At 29.5% G+C, this 14,652-nt stretch overlaps 2 protein-coding genes across 6 annotated transcripts in view; one reads left to right on the top strand and one right to left on the bottom strand.

The window, feature by feature from the left end:
- Positions 1–14,652, top strand: part of LOC145254722 (sodium-dependent neutral amino acid transporter B(0)AT3-like) — a 219,232-nt gene that overhangs the window by 57,153 nt on the left and 147,427 nt on the right. Inside the window, exon 1 of one of the 5 annotated variants that reach the window (XM_080113450.1) lies at positions 3,046–3,591. The exons of 2 other annotated variants lie outside the window; for them this stretch is intronic. The gene's annotated coding sequence lies outside the window, so the exon portion shown is untranslated. Of the gene's footprint in view, positions 1–3,045; positions 3,866–14,652 lie in introns of those variants that run through there. 2 more of the 5 variants (XM_080113448.1, XM_080113449.1) reach the window with 2 other exon arrangements.
- The window catches only part of LOC145254723 (sodium-dependent neutral amino acid transporter B(0)AT3-like), a 189,588-nt gene that overhangs the window by 125,400 nt on the left and 49,536 nt on the right, over positions 1–14,652 (bottom strand). The window lies entirely within an intron of this gene.

Below are 14,652 nucleotides of genomic sequence, written 5' to 3'. Positions count from 1 at the left end.
GACAGGGAGGTCGAATATTACGCCGATTGAAATGTTTTGAAAATAAGACTGAAGTGAAAATAGTAGTCCGAAGAATCCAAATCTTACGAATTCGACCGAATTTCGTAAAAGGAGTTCAGATCATTTTATCTATCTATCTATCTATCTATCTATCTATCTATCATTTTATCTATCTATCTATCTATCCATCTATCTATTTATCTATCTATTTTTAAAAAGAACTGTATGTGTGTGTCAGTTCGTTCCCATTTGTCTCGGAAACGGCTGGGTCGATTTTTTTTATCAAAGTTTTGATTATCTGGGAATGTTCTTATGTCAGTTTTGAATCTGGTAGGTATCAAAAAACGATAATCGAAAAAATCTGATTTAAGAATGAACAGTCTGATTTTGACTATAAAATAAACTGTAAGATTTTTATAAAACAGTAGCGCGTTCGAAAGGAATGTTTATTTTTAGAGCAAAATTGAACCATGATATTTGACTTTCGCATTTTAAACTTCAAATGAAGTCATTAGTGACATATAATTTTCTCTACAATGCAATATCGATTACATTATATTTATTGTGAAGGCATTTGAAGCTTCCTCTCGGTACACTGGAGGTAGGTTAACTAGAGCAAATGATCGATTTGACTAAAGATGGTAGTTTCAACGATTTCGATGACAATAAAAGTATGGGAGAGTGGAACATTTGTTGATCCTCATATAATCCCAACAAACAACGTCGGATCTCCTTGCTGATATATATATATATATATATATATATATATATATATATATATATATAAAGGGTTAAGAAATTCCAACGAGAGAAAGATGTGTACTTTTTAACATTAGCAGGATCTAAATTGCACCTCCAGAAATGTAGTATATGCACTAAGATGCACAGCATGCAACAAATCCTACATAGGCGCCACCAAAAATTTCAGCAATAGAGTGGCCTTACATAAGAGCAACATCAAAATTGCAGATAACAGACACCTCTATGTTTCAAAACACGTACACACATTCAGTGGAAATAGCTTAAAAATAATGCCAATCTTCCAAACAGACAATTATTTTTATTTACTTACACAGGAAAAACTTCATAGCAAGATTCACTCCTGAACTAAACAGAGCCTAATATCAACACACAAAAACATGAAATGCAAGGCACACTCGCATGCAGATACATATACATATACACACCCACACATAAATCAGAACCAACACATTAAAACACACACACACACGCATACAACCACACACAGACATAACACCCCTGTCTCTAATACAACACACTGAACAATACCAACCCTACTTAACCTCGAAACCAACAACAATAGGAAACACCTAGAACCATAGCGTAATATCTGTTCCAACACCTCGTTCCCCCTTTAGTCAGTGGAGGAGAAATCTCTCATGACTTAGACAACTATAATCCCTTCTATTACCCCCTCCCCATACCTATACCCCTCTAAGTTGCCCCTCCCCTTTGGGGAAAGAGATTTTCACCACACTAGGAACCGATCCTGGGTCTGGCCATACTCACATGGAGAGACAAATAAATAGAAACATTAAAATATCCCCTATATATATTTATAAATACACTCCTTTATCTAAATAAACATAATATAAAGAATACTCGAACAGTCTAAGACTGAAACGAAAACTCACAATACTAAAATCTAAGAATCCAAAAAATAAATATCAAAATTGAATGAAAACACCCCTACCCTTATTTCAGAGGAGCTGCTTCCCCCCCCCTCCCCACACATACACATTAGTAACGACCTTGGATCACAGTTACCTTCCTAGGGAAGCAAATAACTTCATAATACTATAAAACAGTACACACATTCTTCAAACCAATAAAAGAAAACGCACACACATACACACACATCCTACCCTAAGGGAAAAAAAGAAAAGAAAAATGAATAAAAACACAAGCAGAAAGAGAGAGAGTGAGAGAGAGAAACATAAGACATGAGTGACCACAACCCAATAAAACAGTAATAAAAATTGAACATTCCAATGAAAAGTAGATTCACTTACACGTTTCCATCTCTTGGAAACATTTCAAATGAACTACGAAAATGCTCTTTTCACGTCTCCAACACATCTTGAATATATTCTAAGCATTTTAAATGATTTCTGAAGAGGACGCTTCACAGAACATCTGAAACGCGTTAAAAACGATTTCAATGATTTAAAAACATTATTACAATGATCTAAACATAATTTTCAATGACAAACCAAGACACGGAATAATAAATTAATGTTAAAAAATACACATTGTTGGTGACCACTCCCTTATATATATATATATATATATATATATATATATATATATATATATGTTTTAGTTTTTTAATACCGTTTTATCTGTTTGGCTACATATGTTTCTGATGTTGGACCATGTTTACGATCCAACAGCTTCTTCAGGCTCTATCTGCGAGGTCTGATGAAGCTGTCTGATCGTAAACATTGCCCAACATCGGAAACATATGTAGCCAAACAGATAAAACGGTAATAAAAAAGAAAACACATATTTGCTCTGCAATAGTATTGAGCACTCTCTTCAAGCTTTTACTAATTACCAGTTTTACCATATATATATATATATATATATATATATATATATATACACACACAGAGAGAAAGAGAGAGAGAGAGAGAGAGAGAGAGAGAGAGAGAGAGAGATGGGGGTGACACACACACAGACAGGTAGACAAAGACGGAAGAAAATAGAGAGATATTTTTGATAGATAAATAGATAGTAAGACAGATAAAGATATATTCAGAAACAGATGGGAAGATACAATAGTTTCGACGTAGACGTATGTATGCAGATAGCTAGCGACCTACCTACCTACCTACCTACCTACCTATATATATATATATATATATATATATATATATATATAGAGAGAGAGAGAGAGAGAGAGAGAGATAGATAGATAGATAGATAGATAAAAATGAAGAAGAAATAAACAATTGACAGAAGGAAAAACGACAAAGTAATGATTTAACTAACTCAAATCGAAATCAGAAATTTATGCATAAAAAGAAAAGACTGGGAGATAGATAAAAAGAAAAAAGTTCAGACAGAAAAGAAAGCTGAGAAAAGGGAAAAATACAAGTATAGTCGTTGTAGTTTATCAACAAAATGAGGAGGGTGAAACACAGTGGAGGTCGAATCATTAAGTAGAGCAATAAATGAATGAAAAGTAAAAAAAGGAAATTCCAATACGTAAAAATGTGAAGAAAAGCTTAGTTTTCGTTTGATTTGTTTTACCTGGGGAAATGGGATCATACTAAACCGGTGTTAACACGACACGGCAAGGGTAAACATAAATTTAACATGGGGGGGGTGACTCATTCGTGGAGTGGGCACTTTGAATGGGTACAAAATAGCTAAGAAACGTTCTCATCTGTGTTTTACGATAACGACATTAAAAGTAATCGGCAACAAACCAAATCCTACCTCCTGAAGGAAAACGAAACTACTACTGAACTGGACCATATGATACCTGGTTCAGAACAACAAAAAAGGGGTCTTGTCAGCTAACCCTTACGTTGACAATACGTGCCAATAATTATCCACGGCTAGGTAAGTTGGCCGAAGCAATGTCAGTTCAGAGTCAGAGTGAAAGGTGGGAAGGGAGAGATACGGGTAATTCCAGGTGGGCGGAGAAGGACAGCATAAATAGTGTACGTTTGAATATCGCGGGTAGAGACAAGTCAAATCGTTCATGAAAATATGGGTAGCGCTGAGACGATCTACCACAGCAATGGACAATGATCGAAAATTCACGCGAAACGGAAACGATTTGGATATACCTGAGGCAGAAAAATAACACGTGGATTAACTCCTAGGTACTTAAGTAAGTTTTCTTTACTCATATATACATATATATGTAGGCATAAACACATATATGTTGCATTAGTATTAGTGGAAAGGATGTTTTTATAGAAAGTAAGCTACACAGGAGAGTTTTATTACATCGCTAAAGTGAAGTTATATATATATATATATATATATATATATATATATATATATATATATATATATATATATATATATATTCGTGTATCCAGATATTTTAAGTATCAATTCTCTGTATTAATTTCAACATTGCTCAGTGAGTAGAACTAGTAGAATGTTATGTAAATATATGGCAATTTAGTAACACAGGATGTTTCGCGGTTCATTCCGAAAGGACTTGTCAGTCCAAATTCTAGCTTAATTGCTATATATTTGTCATGACTATATATATATATATATATATATATATGTGTGTGTGTGTGTGTGTGTGTGTGTGTGTGTGTGTGTGTGTGTGTGTGTGAGTGCATGTCCCTTTTTTGTATTTTATTGTTTTCGATAAATCTGAGAAAATAAATTTGCAGTCTTTTCTAAAACCAACAACTTCTTTTTGACAAAAATATTTTGTACATCTTGTACATTTTCTGAAACACACACATACATTCACACACATATTAATATATATATATATATATATATATATGCAATGAATACACTGTTGAAGGTATAAGGAACGGTTCATTTTAAAGTATATTTTTAGGTATTTTAAAGACAGTTTGCATTCTTATACGTCAATAATAAGAAATAAATAGAGAAAATATATAAACATTTATATATTTTCATATTGATTTTATACACACACATACACACATATGCATATGTGTGTATGCATATGTATGTGTGTATGTGTGTGTGTAGACACAAAGTTTTAATGTATATGTGGCAATTAAGCTACACAGATTTGTCCGCGTTTCATCTATGTGGTTTCTTCAACTAATATGTATAAAGATAGATCGACCGATAGATAGATAAATGGGAGGGTGCTCACTATCAGTAGTAGTGATTATAGCTTATTTAGATCTATGTTTGGCGACAAAAAATAAAAACACAGGTTGATTACGAGTCAACCTATCCTCTTGACAAATATAGATCTACAAAAGTATTAGCACCGACATGAAACACTGTGCCTATAATTATAGGAACTTACATAACTATATATATATATATATATATATATATATATATATATATATATATATATATATATATTGCGGTTTGTTTCTGTGTTTGTGTGTGTAACAATGATAAATATTTAAATTGAATTATCGTAGTAATTAACAAAAGTGTTAAAATAAATCTATTAAAGATTATAAATATTCATTATTTTTATAAAGCTCTATTTATATCGAATTCTTTGTGTGTAGAAAACCTGTTGTTTTGATTCGGGTCTATAAGACGTCGGAGAAGATTTAGATTTTTAAAAATTTTTTAAAAGTTATAATTTTGAGTGGATCAATAAAATGAAAACACATTCGTTTTATTTATTTACAAAATTTGCAACTGAGAATGTCACTTCTACGAAAGAAGATAGAGTTTCTTTATTAATAGTATTAACCATGGCATGCATTTATTATATTCAAAAGGATATTATTATAAACAGTAGATAGAGTTTCTTTCTTCTTGTATTAACCATGGCATGCATTTATTATATTCAAAAGGATATTATTATAAACAGAAGATAGAGTTTCTTTCTTCTTGTATTAACCATGGCATGCATTTATTATATTCAAAAGGATATTATTATAAACAGTAGATATAATTTGGTAAAGAAAGCACCTTGAATATACACAGGGTCCCGTCTCTTGTACCTTTATTTATCCATTTCCACACCCATGTAAAAAGTGAGATCGTCACACTACGGAAGAGGATTTCAGGGATAGTTTGTGTAATGTAAATTTTATTAATTTTAAAATGCATTGTTCGAAAATCGAATATAAATAAGATTTTTGTCTTAAAGATCATTGGTACTTCTTCGGGCTAGTATCAACGTGTAGTATCTGTTCTGTCCTACATCGAATATCTGTCTAGACGCGTCGACATTCCCGTATCTAAGAATTCTGGCAATAATCGGTCTCCTCTTGAGGATAAGGTAATGATAAATATTGTTCCTACTTATTTGCCCCTCCCAACGACGATAAAGTTAGATTTCCTTACATAAAATATCCATCTTCTAAGGTTGGGTATTTTATGTGAGGAAATCTACTTTCTTCCAAAAAGGTGGGGACATAAATACCTGTATCGTCCCATGAACAATATATCACAAATGAGGGGATTCAAAGTGACAAATAATAAATCCAAATCAACAATCAATTTTGTGTGCCTGTTTGCGTTTTTCGCGCCGTTGAGTGAATTTAAAACACGATAAATTACTTTTCTTTCTTATTTACACTTACTCGAATATTTATTGAAAAAAATTAAAAAAACGTACCTTTTTCCTATTATTGATTGCTTTTAGTTTTTGAATAATAAATATACTTGTTAAGAAACTTAAATGTGGTGTAATTGTTCGTCTACTCATAATACCTGCATTAATGATTCAAACGGTTTTATACATCTGGATACAAATTCAAATATTGGATTGAACAAAAGCAAATTCCTTCGCCTATTTTGTTGTTGAGATAAGAATTGTATTCAGACATGATAGCGATGGCGATATACACTTGCAGTGTGACGATGAAACAAAACATTCTTTGAAATTAAGCATTTTATGATCAGAGGAGAGCTCCCCCCCAAAAAAAAAAGATAACGATTGAATGTCTACAATAATCGATCGATGAATTGGATTCCGATTTATATACGGGAGTATTTCATGATTTAAAAAAGTAATTCTATAAATATATATAGATTCAATGTAATTCTATAAATATATATAGATTCAATGTTTTTAGTTAACCGTTTCTTACTAACAAAAAAAAATTAACAATGTTAATCAAATTATCATTAATGATAAATCATTCACATTTAGTACCTTTAAATATACAAGTTGAATTTCTAATTTTTTCATGAAACCGAATTCCCAAGTGTTCAAAATAATGTATGCTGCCCACTGAAAAATATATATGCTCTTGTAACAATAATGGAGTACATATTTTTCTTCTACAACAATAAATTACTACATTATTGAGCACTGTTGAAGTAAATGCTTAAAGTTTACGCATAAATTTATACTTTCGTATATTAATTTTATGTGAGTAAATGAAGTAGTTATATATATATGTATATATATATGTGAGTAAATGAAGTAGTTATATATATATGTATGTATATATATATCATTTATATATATATATATATATATATATATATATATATATATATATATATATATATATGAATTTTAAAATGGATACAATCTGACGTTATGATATGAAAAGAAAGCGGAAGACCGGAGTCTCGACGTTTCGCCCGAATTATGCGTGATGTGACCACCCCCTTTTTTATTTTTACACAGTGATCATCACTTATCAAGGCCCGGAAGCCACTCAGGGATAAGGGTTATTGCAAGTACATTACGTTAGTGTGGAGATGAAGTGTTTACTTAAGGGGGCGGTTCATTAGGAATTTGTTAACGTTGGACTTGAACACATCCAAGTTATAGTCCGATGGGAAGCAGTCAGACGGAACAGAGTTCCACAGGCGTGCAGTTCTAAGAAAGAAGCTTTGTTCATGGAATCCGCGTTTTTGATTAAAAAGCCCGCATAATTCGGGCGAAACGTCGAGCCTCCGGTCTTCCGCTTCCTTTTCACATCATATATATATATATATATATATATATATATATATATATATATATATATAAACGAACTGATCTCTTTCTGTAAACATAAGTCCAAATTTAATTATTGTAATTTTGAAATTTCATAGTTATTACTTTAACCTTTCAGATAGATATATAATTTTTCTTTAACTATCGTTTTTTCTACATACTTCCTTAATACTTTATAACTTAATAATCCTTAATTTTAATTCTTTATTTCTTCTTGGCCGCTTTGTTTGTTTTTTATCTACAATTTTTTTTATCTGCAATTTCCGTTTTAGTCTTTAAATATTCCTATCTATCTAATATATCAATCTACCCACACATTCATATCCTGTATGTATATTTACTTATATTTAATTATATACATTGATTTACATACTTACTTTCTTTATCCTGAATTTGCAGATACCGGCCATCCTCTCCTCTTAAAAAACAATTTATTTTTTATTTAATATTTTATTTTTATTATTTATTTATTTATTATTTATTTAATATTTATTTATTTATTTATTTATTTCCATTTAGTGTCTTCTAACAACTCTTGCTGACATTTTCTTAAGTAATAAGCTGTACATTTCAGTTGACCTATTTTTGCTCTATATATTTTTCGCGCCTTTTAACATCTTTTTGTCTGGATCATTTTGACATTTGCTTTTCTACTTTATATTTAATTCTATCACTATTTAATTTTTTTCCTCTTCTGCTTCCCTGATTTTTTTAATTTATATTATGTCCCGGCAGCCGTATGAAAAGCATATCTTATTTTTCTTTTATTAATATTATTGGAATTTTTCCCCTTTTTCTTGTACATATTTGTGAATTATTCCATGGATTCCAGTCTTTTGGATTATTTTGGACCATCTTCCAATTACGTGATTTTCTTGGATTTTACTTGTGCAAACAGGAATTCATTTGAACTTTCTTGCAGTTATATTTTTGGATTTTACCGTCATCGGATTATTTACCGTTCACCAGACTATCCATTCACGAGTAATCACATTTTTCTTCACCATACTCCCTCTGCTACACTTTTTGTTATCAAGTAAGATCTTTGACTTACTTGCAGTTTCATCAAATACTTTTGTATACAAACTCCGATCCCGCATTTTGCTAATTCCTACCCTCTAATGAGAAAGAAAGTATTTCTTCGAAACTCCGCGGATTAAGGACTATCCACTTATCTAGTGTTTCCTTTTCAGATTAAATATGTTTTTAACTCATTTCAAAGTGTTTTTAACATATTTTATTAACTGTTTGCTCATATTACAGGCTCTATTTCCTTTTTGGTTTTATCGAGATTTTACATCTGGTTGAGATTACTTTATAAATATTAATTCTTTAATATTTATAATATACTTTAATTTTACCATCTTGGATAATTTTGGTAAATTTAATTGTAATTTTTTTATTTTATATATATATCTATATCTATCTCTCTCTCTCTCTCTCTCTCTCTATATATATATATATATATATATATATATATATATATAATACTCAGTTACAATATGATCGTTATGATCCTCTGTCTAAGTTACGTGTATAAGCGCTTATATATATATATATATATATATATATATATATATATATATATATTTTATTGAAATATGTGGTGTCGACTAGATATGGTCTAAGGGAGATAATTCTGTTTAACTTAGTGCAAGAGGGATAATTCTATCGGACTTAATTTTTATTTATTTATTTATTTATTTATTTATTTTTTATTAGGGTTACATATATATTTTATTTTATTGTTTTATGTTCTATCTTGTTATGGGTAACTGTGGTATTTATTAATTTTATATACTTCAATTTATATATATGTGTATTTATTTTTTTTTAGTATTCGTATATTTTTTTCCTATTTATTTATTTTTTATTTATTTATTTTTTAAATAGAATTTGTGTGCTGTCGTTGCTCTGGTTCGCTTGTAATGGAGGAGGGGTCAAAGGATACAGGAAGAGCTAAGTTCTAGTCTGTTATTCAAGGAGGGTTTATGTTTAGAGATAAGGAGAGATTCTGCAATTCTAAGGTTTCCAACATTTCTGACTGAGGCGAGGATATAAACGCGAATATTATGTTTAGTGCTGTTGCATGAGATTATAAGTTTGTGGAATGATGATTTAACATATACCCCCAACGATCCTGACGACGATAATGATGATGGATACGATTATATGAATTTAACATGAATAAAAAAGAAAAACAATATAATACACACAATAAGTAGAGGAGACGGTCATTCGTTGCAGTGTTTATATATATATATATATATATATATATATATATATATATATATATACTAGCTGTACCCGGCCACGCGTTGCTGTGGCTCAGTTTGTTAAAATGGAACACATTCCTCAGGAAAAACTGCATTTTGTTCATTTATTTATTTTTATTATTTTTTGCAATTGTTTTAATCAATAAATTTATTTTTGCCCCCAAAGAAGATTAATTTTTTACCACAAATGGTTAGGTGAAAGTTTTTTTTTCAGGAAAACTTTAACTTTTTTTAAAAAGAAATTTGGCAGTAAACGTTTCTCTTTTAAAACTGAATTTTTATTATAAAAAGGACAGATGAATGCTTTACATGAACACTGTAAATAGTTATGTGAATGTAGAGAAAAGTTTGATTCTTTTTTTCATGAGAATGTACAAATTATTTTTTTAACAGATGTTCAGAAAATAAACAGAAACATACTTCCATCATTAATTATGCAGAAAAATAAATAAAATGTTGATTTAGTGTTTCAACATTATGCTTATAAATTACGATAAAACTTGCTGAGTATGCACTGTTTTACGGTTGTTGTAAAAATGGAACGGAAACTTAAATTTCACTCCGTTTTAATCTTTCTTAATTTTTTAATTGTGCCCCCCAAACGAATATTATAAAACAGTAAGATTCAACAATTGTACTTTATGTATATAAAACACAAAACATTTAAAAAAAAAAAAAGAAAAGTTAATAACGAAAGGGAAATAATTCCATTTTTAAACGAAAAAGTCAGTTTGGTATATCTTTTTGTTATTTTTTACATAAGTCCAGCTTACCATTCAAATTGGAAATGTCGACATTTATAGGTTGTCGGGTACGTTTACAACGAATAAACACTCCAATCTAGTAGATGTATCAGAATTTTTGTATGAATTTTTTGACACCCCTATCACGAAACTGCAAATAAAATATAAAAACTCGTAATTTCTCTTTTAAAAGTGGGTTGTTTATTTTCTATATGGATAATACTTCCAAAATAACCTATTAAAGTTTTTTTAAAAGTAATAGAAATATTTTTTTTTATTTTTTAAAAAACAGTAATGAATTTTACGAACTCAATATTTTTCAATTTTAAAACTTTATAAATCTATCAAAATTTTTCTATTGATTCTATTTTTACGATATTTTCAGGATTAATGTGAAATTTCATCCTCTTTCCAATAAACTGAATATAATATTTTAGACAAACGTTTTTTTTACATTCACGCCCCCCCCCATTTTCAAGTGTCTATTAAAAAGTAAATAATTAATTTACACACCAAAGTTTTATATATCACAAATTGAAGAGAAAAGGTCAATAAATAATATATTCAAATTTAAAACAAAAAATAGTGTTTTTTTAGAAATTTATCTGTAAAGTTCGAAGTTTTTTTTTAAACCACGTTGTTTTTTCTTTTGTTTTTTTAATGGAACGTTGGTCTTTGCTCCTTAAATTGAAAAAAAAAATAGGGCTTGAATTACATTTTCGAGTAGTTATAACTTGGAAAAACAGGGGGTCGAATAATTCACGCCTCCCATTTTGAAATGTCTATTAAAAAGTAAATAATTAATTTACTCACCAAAGTGTTATATATCAGAAATTGAAGAGAAAAGGTCAATAAATAATATATTCAAATTAAAAACAAAAAAGTAGTGTTTTTAGAAATTTACCTGTAAAGTCCGAAGTTTAAAACCTTTTTAAAAAAAAAAACACGTTGTTTGTTTTTTTTTTGTTTTTTTTTAATGAAACCTTGGTCTTTGCTCCTTTAATGGAAAAAAATTAGGGCTTGAGTTACATTTTTCGAGGAGTTATAAGCTCGAAAAGACGGGGTGGAATTATTCACTATTTTTCACGAAATTTCTGATACACCTACCAATCTACCGATGTTAGAACGGTTTTCAGAATAGACACCCCTAACCATGCCAGCATACCCGAAAAGCTATAACAGTTCACGTGTCGAATGTGAACGATGAGTTGGACGTAATGTAAAAATGTACCGAATTTAAAAGAGAACGAAATTCAAATTTCCGTTCCATTTTTACAACAAGCATATCATTCTATGGAAATTTTACCTAACTTACTGTATTAATACTATCATTTTTAAGCAAAAAAAAAATTATATATGTTTGGCTATAAATTCCTAAACTCATTTCACCCTAAATAATTTCGGTGACTGAAATAGGAATCTAATTGAATCTTTTATTTCCTGAATAGTATGTGAGAAATTTATATTTCTTCGAATTCATTAATACGGACTTTAGGGGCTTTTTTCGGAATGTTCCTGTAAAAATTATTTTTTATTCTTACAAATTACGATGCTTTATTTATATAAAAAAAAACAAAAATAAATTTTTGCGTTTTTTATTTACTACTGAAAACCATAACTTTAGTAAAGGTATTTTTTGTTTAATCCAAATAAAACATTTTCACTAAGAGTTAAGTAAATATAATTAGTTCATTATTTTCTGCGATCATTATTTGATAAATACTGAAATTTTCATTAAAATTGATTAATTTCCTGATTTTTAGTGAATTTTTAAGTAAAGGGAAGGGTCAAAATGTTTATAAACTTTGAGCGTCGGCATTCATTGTATGCTCCTACCATTTTTTGATGAATATTTGATAGCAAAGCGACCACTTGCGTTTAATTTAAATCAAATCACATGGTTACATTATCAATAATCATGTGATTAAACCCATTGAAAATTTACCGATATTGCAAACACATTATGTTTACATTAAGCCTGTGAGACCAAAATATCCTTTTCTGACATTAAAAAAACCCCGCGAGGCCAGGAGAAAGAAATGTCCAGAAAATCGCTAGATTTTCAACTTTTATCATCTGAAATTTTCAAAAATCGCTAATTCACCCCCCACCCAAAAACCCCCCTCCATATTTTAACTTCCTACACTAAAAAAATTATAAATATAGTATATTCAATATATAAAATGTTCCGTGTTTTCTTACTATATGTTTCTGGAATTATATTGAAGCGGTTAGCTCCCCAGAAGGCTTATATATTTTATCAGCTAGTTTTACCTGTTTTGTTTTTTCAGAGAGGGTATTTTCTCTTTTTTTTTGCAAGAAACAAATCATAAACTCAAACTTTTTATAATAAAAGTTAAATTGAAATATACTGCAAATTAAACATCACAATAATGGTGCAACATATTTTGAACTTAGAAAAATAAAAAAAACAAAAAAAAACTTTGTTTTAGCATGTTAAAAGTATTTAGGTTGGTGGATAAATTAATTCTACTGTATTGGTATAAGTTTTTTTTTGTTGCTGTTGTTTCTTGCTTTTTACAATTTTCGACTAAATACTTCTAAGTTAAGCGGGATTGCTTAGATCGTATTTTAAAATAAACTTCGGAGGTTGGAATACTCCCCACACACCAAAAATGTACTTGGAAAAATCGATTCTATAGCGAGATTTAAGAATGGTTAGCCGTAAAAAGGTAAAAAACAAAACAAATAATCAATAAATAATTGTTACCAAAGGCAATAAATGCTACTTTTTTTACTTACATGAATGAGTTTATTTTATGTTTTAAAGTATTTTCAAGCGCTTTTCTTTATTTTTTAATCGAAAATTGTGGGTGTGTGGATACGAAATATCTCCAGATTTTCTAGAATTCCCCGCTAGATTGCAAACGAAATCTCCAAATCTAGCAGGAAAACCGCTATAGCTTTTTATTTTATTGAATAAAATTCAATAAAATAAAAAGCTATAGCAAACATCTAAATGACTACTTTAAACATAGTTCCTGATTTCAAAAAAAGAAAAACTAAAAGATTCATCTGCCTTACTTTTAATGCTAGGTTTATTTATGGTGTCTTTTAAATTCAATAAAAATCCTCCTAAATTTGCTGATGAGGAGACCGTGCTTACCAAAAAACTATATATAATTGTTCTACATAACTTCATGTATACCACAAATAAAAAGCACGGATTTCCGAAACGATCGTACAGATAATTGACTTTGTTGTTGTTCATTCTTATGAAACTGATTTTTAATTTAATTAAAATTTGATTTTTAAATTTAAAATTTTTTTTTTTAATTTTTAAATTGAAAATCACTTTACTTAATATTGAATTAGCTCTAGGACATTTAACTATCGAGCTTATTATATATCTAAATTACAACGAGCATTTCCTGTATTTTAATTAAACTAGTAATTTCACTGTTACATTAAAATACACTTAGCTCTTTAGACTATTATTCTAATCTCCTTTAAATTATATATATATAAACACTGCAACGAATGACTGTCTCCTCTACTTATTGTGTGTATTATATTGTTTTTCTTTTTTATTCATGTTAAATTCCTATAATCGTATCCATCATCATTATCGTCGTCAGGATTGTTGAGGATATATGCCATTGTAAACGCATTTTCAATTTAAAAGTTTCACAAACACCGCAACAAATGACCGTCTCTTCTACGAATTGTGTGTATTGAATTGGTTTTCCTTTTTGTCCATGTTAAATTCATTTAATCGTATCCACCATTATACTTGTCGTCATGATCATTGAGGAATTATGCGGCTGTGAACACATCTTCAATTTCAAAGTTGCGCAAACTCCGCAACGAATGACCGTCTCTTTCTTTTTTTATTCATGTTAATTTTATTTTATCGTACCCATTATCATCATCGTCATGATCATTGAGGATTTCTGCGGTTTGGAACGCTCCTTCATGTATATTCTACATGTACGTATATATGTGCGTGTGTATATGCATATATATATATACATACATATAT

This window comes from Euprymna scolopes, chromosome 30, assembly GCF_053919585.1.
Source record: "Euprymna scolopes isolate OS-2025 chromosome 30, ASM5391958v1, whole genome shotgun sequence".
NCBI lineage: Eukaryota > Metazoa > Mollusca > Cephalopoda > Sepiida > Sepiolidae > Euprymna > Euprymna scolopes.
The sequence above is the reverse complement of the archived record's forward strand: the minus strand, read 5'-3'. Positions and strand labels throughout refer to the sequence as shown.